The sequence below is a fragment of the Bombus bifarius genome, unplaced genomic scaffold (genome assembly GCF_011952205.1).
Source record: "Bombus bifarius isolate JDL3187 unplaced genomic scaffold, Bbif_JDL3187 scf7180000008378_frag, whole genome shotgun sequence".
Classification (NCBI taxonomy): domain Eukaryota; kingdom Metazoa; phylum Arthropoda; class Insecta; order Hymenoptera; family Apidae; genus Bombus; species Bombus bifarius.
In genome coordinates, this window is record NW_022884628.1 from 6,707 (window position 1) to 13,617 (window position 6,911).

A 6,911-nucleotide genomic window follows, 5' to 3' on the forward strand; every position below is an offset into this window, starting at 1 on the left:
TTATAACATTTACTTAGTTCGTTCGTTTACTTGTACGTGCATACATACGCGCATACGTATGTAGATCATATGTATTTGTACATATTGTCATGACAGTCCGTGTATGCGTACGCGTATTCGTATACGTATTGCACGTGTAATGTATACACATATACAGTATATAGTTTGCGGTCGTGATAAGATCGAGAAGGAACTTGCGCAATCTCGAGTTGCGATTACCACTGTCGTGGACAGACCCGTCGCCGCCACTGTCGATAGATTTTACCTGTATCTTGTATTTTCTATTCTATTAACGGAGAAACTACTCGTTACCTTAAAACTTTAAGATATAGAGGTAGATACAAGAATCGTATGAAACTTCTTAATGAAAATGACTTTCGTAATGTTTCCAACGGTAACTCTACTTTTATCTTGCATTGCCATATTCTCAAGTCGGTGCTTAAAGGTTACGTTAACACGAGATACATACAACGAGGCTAGGCTATCTCTACCGTGTATCTGTATCGCGTAATAGTTGCCATTACATTTTTATTTTTTTCCCGTCTATCTAGTATCCAGAATTTGAAGTTTCGGAGGAAGAAATTTTAATCGACCGAGTGTTTACAGAATATTTTTCTAGGTTAGGAAATACGTACCGTTCGTTCATTGCAAATCCGCGAGATGACCTCGAAAGTGATTTGCAGGCTTTGGAAGAGGCGATTGCAAAATCGGAATGTCTGATAGCAATACGCGTTTCCATGAAATTTCAGATACGCAGCGTGAAACATCGTGGATGAGCAACATTTGACAACTTATAGACGTTATTATTGGATTTCCTATATGATTTTACATTTAATCTGAACAATTGAAAATGCAAACGATACGATTAATACGATTGCTTTCAATTTACTAGTTCATTTCGCTAGACATTTATTCACATGTTACAAATTCCACGACTAATTTATTTTTCTTATTTTAAATTTTTAACATTTTTCTTATTTTCACATGTCACATGTAAATACATACATATATGTATATACGACAGAGGATTCGGCCGAATAACGTGATTAATAATAATTGATAATAACACGAGGCGATTCTTTATGCAGAAATAAGAAGGACATATAGAATACAAGTTTTCTTATGTGACGCTTCGTTCTCGAGAAAATCGGCTTTGAAAATTTGTCAATGATTCTATGCTCGAACGTGGCTAATTCCGAAATGGGCAGTAGTACGTAAACAACCGTAATTCCTGTAATCTTAGTAAAGCAATTATCTACCTTAGGTAGATATAAATATATAATAGATATATAAATAAATGCAGCGAATTTTTATCATTATTATTGGTAAATGTTCGCAAAACATGTCCATGATTCTTTGACATGTCGTCAAGGTCATCAACCCGAGCAGTGTTACAAAGCTTTTGTTCGAGTGTCGCCGTTCGTTAAAAACTTATTATTTAAAAAATGTTTAAACGAAAGTACATCATTTTTCGCACATTATTTACATTGAAATACAAGCTGATTCTTGATTAACTTAAAATTCGATTTGCATCACTGTTATCATATATATGATAAAGTATAATATTATTATATTCAATTATAATAATCAATGTATATATGTATATTGATCCTACTGTATCGAAATATCAAATAATTGTAATATAAACTTTTCAATGTGACAATAACTTTTTAACAAACGGCGACATCTAATTGAAATCTTCGCAATGCTTTACTCAGGTTAACGACCTTGTATTATTTTTGAAAAATGACAAGCGACATGATAGATATAGAAGAAAGTATGTCGGTGCTAAAATTTGTATCAATAACGTCATTACTGATTGTGTTCGCTATTCTCACGTATACCGCTATAGGCTAACGCCCCATTCATTCGATCCCGTTTCCTTTTTTCTGTAACAGCCAGCCTCGAGTCAGTGATTTTCTTGTGTTCTTCTACTTCTTCTCCCTATTCTCTCAACCGTTTTCCTTTGTCTTTCTCAATTTAGTTCATTATTTCGATAAAGAATATAAGAAGAATGAATTTACTGTACGAATTCTTCTTAATTTATTATACGAAGATTGATTTAGCTTCAAGGAATAAATTAAAGCAGAAACAAAATACATCCAGCGTGCTCGTGTACATACTCAAAAATGATTGATTGTAATATGCGCAAGCCTCGATGTAATAAGGAAATACGATACAATACGATACGATACGATACGATACGATGCGATGCGATGCGATGCGATGCGATGCGATGCGATGCGATGCGATGCGATGCGATGCGATGCGATGCGATGCGATGCGATGCGATGCGATGCGATGCGATGCGATGCGATGCGATGCGATGCGATGCGATGCGATGCGATGCGATGCGATGCGATGATGCGATGCGATGCGATGCGATGCGATGCGATGCGATGCGATGCGATGCGATGCGATGCGATGCGATGCGATGCGATGCGATGCGATGCGATGCGATGCGATGCGATGCGATGCGATGCGATGCGATGCGATGCGATGCGATGCGATGCGATGCGATGCGAGCGATGCGATGCGATGCGATGCGATGCGATGCGATGCGATGCGATGCGATGCGATGCGATGCGATGCGATGCGATGCGATGCGATGCGATGCGATGCGAGGCGATGCGATGCGATGCGATGCGATGCGATGCGATGCGATGCGATGCGATGCGATGCGATGCGATGCGATGCGATGCGATGCGATGCGATGCGATGCGATGCGATGCGATGCGATGCGATGCGATGCGATGCGATGCGATGCGATGCGATGCGATGCGATGCGATGCGATGCGATGCGATGCGATGCGATGCGATGCGATGCGATGCGATGCGATGCGATGCGATGCGATGCGATGCGATGCGATGCGATGCGATGCGATGCGATGCGATGCGATGCACGTGCACCGGGAGTCGGCCTTCCCAGAGAGTTAGGATGAGTTCGTCCGATGTTGCAGGGGTGGCGAGGCTTTTCTGGTCCCGATAAAATTGAGAAGGCGTCCTGTCGCCTAGTAGTTCGTTCTCTATTATTTTGCGTAGGCGTCGGGCGTCTGACTCGCCTAGCTCTTAATGAGTTCATTTTTGTGGAATTCGTACTGCTCGCTCTCCGGTGGATTGACTAAGATGTCGCGGATGAGTCGGACATGAGGTTTATCGATATTCGAGATGGCAGCATTATATTTGGCCTCCTTGCTCGTAATCTGGGCGTGTTTGAACTGTGCCTCCAACACGTTAAACCATAGCTCTACATCGTCCGCCCAGGACGGTGGTATGCGGAGCTGAGCGTTTACCGCGTCCACGTTAGCGAGCTCGTTCTTGTCGGTAGTCGTCATCTCGAACACTCTAATACTCGCGTAGTTCGAAGTCTTGTCGGTACTCTCCCGATTATTTCTATCACTCAGATCACCTCGGGGTCACCAATGTGGAGGATAGATCTGTTTTGATGTAGCGAAATAACGTAGACGAATTATTGCCGTCGCAATCCGTTAAATATATCTTCAATCAAATAGTTAATTACAGACAAATTACGAGTCCGCTGGTATAATTTTGTGTCACGGAATAAATACCCGTGAAACACTCAGAGAAACTTCGTAGATCTGTGCGATGCCTGTTTAAGCGTCAAAATGCTTCGACTCTGTTCGATGAACTCTCACGCTCGTGATTGCGTCTGCTTATTTATACTGGTCAGGGGACAGCCGGAAAATTTGAACTCGACTGCGTTTGACGGTTGTAAGTAGCGGAGTTCATTACTCCTTACAATACTTGTGACCTAACGGTCTTGATACTCCGAAGCAAAACAACAACAGGATTTGATTTGTCCTGCTCACGTGCCGCTACAGTGCTTTCCGGAATGGTTTGGTAGAGCAGGTCTTGCGATCGTCTGGACAGTTCCAAGTTGGTCTGAAGAATGCGCATTTTCTCAATCACCTAAAGTTTCCATGGCTTCCTCCGTGCCAGCCTCCTTCCTCGCGGGCTTTGAGTGGGGCATTCCCTGCAGCGGCGAGCCCTTTTCGTTGTCACGTGCCACCGCAGATCACGCTTGCTTCCGCGTGTCGCAAGGGTGACGCCACGAGGACCTTGCTCGGATCCAGGGTCTGCGACAGAAGGTGACCGGCCTTCTCCCACTTCTGGTCCTCGGAGACCTCCAGAACGACGTCTTCGGTCATAGTTTTACGTATCCTTGCCACTCTGATGCCGACCTCGGCCACAGGGACCTTGTCCTGGGCCGCGGTCGACACTTCCGCGTAAGATTGGCCTGATTGTCCTTCAGCGTGCTCGTTACCGCCGATGATCGCGGTGTGTTTGGGGGAGGCAGCTTGTCTCCCGCTCCTTGTACGTTCTCCGATTCTCTCTCCGGGGCTTTCCTCGTGCTCTTCGCCCCTGTCCCCGGAGTTCTCTTTGTCGGTTGTTTCACTGCCAGTTCCTTCTTTTTGTCTCTTCCTCTTTCAACGGTCTGCCATTCCATAGCAACCGCTTGTCCTTCCTTGGACGCCGGAGTATGCGGAACGCCAGGCTCCACCCTTCTCGTGGTCTCCTCGGAGACGACCTCCATTTCCCTTCTTCTTTCCATGTTTTGGAGGCGTTCCTCCATCAGCTGGATCAGCAATGGGCCTAGCTCCTCCATTTTGCGTTCGATCGCGGCGAGACGCGCTGTCCCGCCGTTCTGCTCTTCCGTGGAGCGCGAGGCCAGCACTTTTCGGAGCGCCTCGTTCTCCGCCTCTAATGCCGCTATGCGCCCTTCCATTATCGGGAAGGCGCCAGGAGCGGTGTCCATCTTTTTCACAATCTCTGTTGCGCCAGCGGCGATTGACCTCGCCGCTTCTCTCAGCATCTCCACGTGTGTGTCGTTGAGGTTGCGAGATGTTTCGGCAACCTTGGTTACCTCGGAAGCGGGACGGAGCAGTTCCGCTCGCCTGTCCGCCGTAGTAAATGTCCTCATCTCGACGGCCAGTTCCGTGGAAAGATATGGAGATCCGTTGGCCTTTCTCTTCTTCGCGCGGGGCGCTCCGACAGAGCAGGTCTCTTCTTCCTCCGAAATTTGCTCGGTCCGTAGGCTCCCCGTGTTCAGTGAGGAGCGGAAGGACCCCTCCTCAAACCCCACCGTCTTCCTCGTACGTCTGGAGCTAACGTGTATAGGCTCAGCAGCCAACTTCGCTTCGTCCCCTCTTCTCATGGTTTCATCCGCCTCTTTCTCCTCCTCTAAAATTGTGTCCTTTGTTCCCACTAGGCGCGCAAAATGAACACTCATACCCGCGCCTGCCACTGCCACCAGTCACTATCACTTTCATATGGCCGGCAGGACGCATTTTCGGCGCGCATACCAGTATGGTTGTGTCCGTGTAGTTCCCCTGGTAGCTCGTGCTGAGGCACTATTGTCACGTGTCCCAATATGGCTTTCACACCATCACAAACTCACACGTGATTTTATTTCACTTGTCACGTCCTTTCAGGACCGAATTCCGCTACTTTTACACCCACTATCTTTTACAGGCACTATCCCTTCATTGGCTAACTTCCTTGACCGAATTCTCCGGTTTTCCCGGAGATTTCGACCACGCTGACAGCTTCGTCCTCTCTACGACTGCTCCACACAGGTGCTCATCACAGACACTACCTATATTTCAAATATCACAGAGCGGTCGATGCCCGTATGGAATCGATAAAGATTGGACCCACATAAAAATAAGTATAAAGCTCAGGAGTACGTCGTTTGGGTATTCAATTGTGTGTTCACTATCGTTACTATTCACACTCCGCACATCGTAGTACAAATCGACAAATTTTTACAATTTATTAATTTATCAACCACAGTTGATCATTTTACAATCCACAGAAAAATGCTCGATATTCTACTTTGTGTTTGAAGATACATAAAAAATATATATTTGACGGAGATGAAAGAACACCGGAGCCTTTGGAATTTTGGATAATCCCGCAACATTGTAATCTAGACAATTGTAGTTATTCAATCCGATTGTAATTGTTCGAGAGTTGTGATAACGAGCTTGGGCTCGAGGCGACAGTCAGTCGCCGAACGTAGCCGCGGTCACGGGATGAACAAACGGGGTCTAACAAAGGTATGGAGTAATTCTATAGCTCTCCTTAAAGGAAATATTCGTGGCGACACGCGACAGTAAACATTCCAACGGTTTCTGTCCCGTGGCTCGCCACACGCAGACCCTATTCTTCGAGTAAGATGATTGCCAGATGTCGATGCGTCTCCGCAGTACATGTTCGGCTAGCTCGAGAGCCCGTTATAAATCCTAAGATTTAGTCAACTAAAGTCCTTCAAACATACAAACAGTCTTTGTCCCAACTACGAGAAGATACAGGATACCTATTTTTCAACGAACGACGTCTCCCACTAGAAACTTTCTCTCGAGGGCAGCTAGCATCTCTTTCTAACCACCGATATAGAAATTGACCAATTAGCAGCAACGCCAATTTCCCTTACTTTCTAAACGAAGGTTGCCCTCTACGAATCCGATGATCTCGCGTCCTTAGACACACCCCATCATAGTTTTCCTCGGTGGCATCATCGGGACGGAGATGCATTCTTTTTGCGATCTCATCGACGGGGAGTAACGCCTTACGGTTCGTGAGTGTTACACGCTTGAGTTAGTGTATCGCGCAAGTAGATCTATCATCCCGTCACATATATTCTCCAGATATTAGTTCCTATCTGTATACCCACGTCGTTATTAACAAGATGTTTATGTATTTCCGTTATCCTTATTTTAAAATTCACTGTTATTTTGGGAATTTGTTAAAAAATCTCTTAATCCTTTTAGGAGATGTATGGCTAAACTCAGATCACAGGTTTTTTTTATTTTATTGATTACATTCACAATTTTTCCAGTTTGGACATTTGGTAGAACTTTTTAGCTGTTAGATTATCATGTGGGTGG

At 45.2% G+C, this 6,911-nt stretch overlaps 1 pseudogene; it reads right to left on the reverse strand.

Moving 5' to 3' along the window:
* Window positions 1–1,719: 1,719 nt before the first annotated feature.
* LOC117212786 lies at window positions 1,720–3,918 on the reverse strand (annotated as a pseudogene).
* Window positions 3,919–6,911: the final 2,993 nt, after the last annotated feature.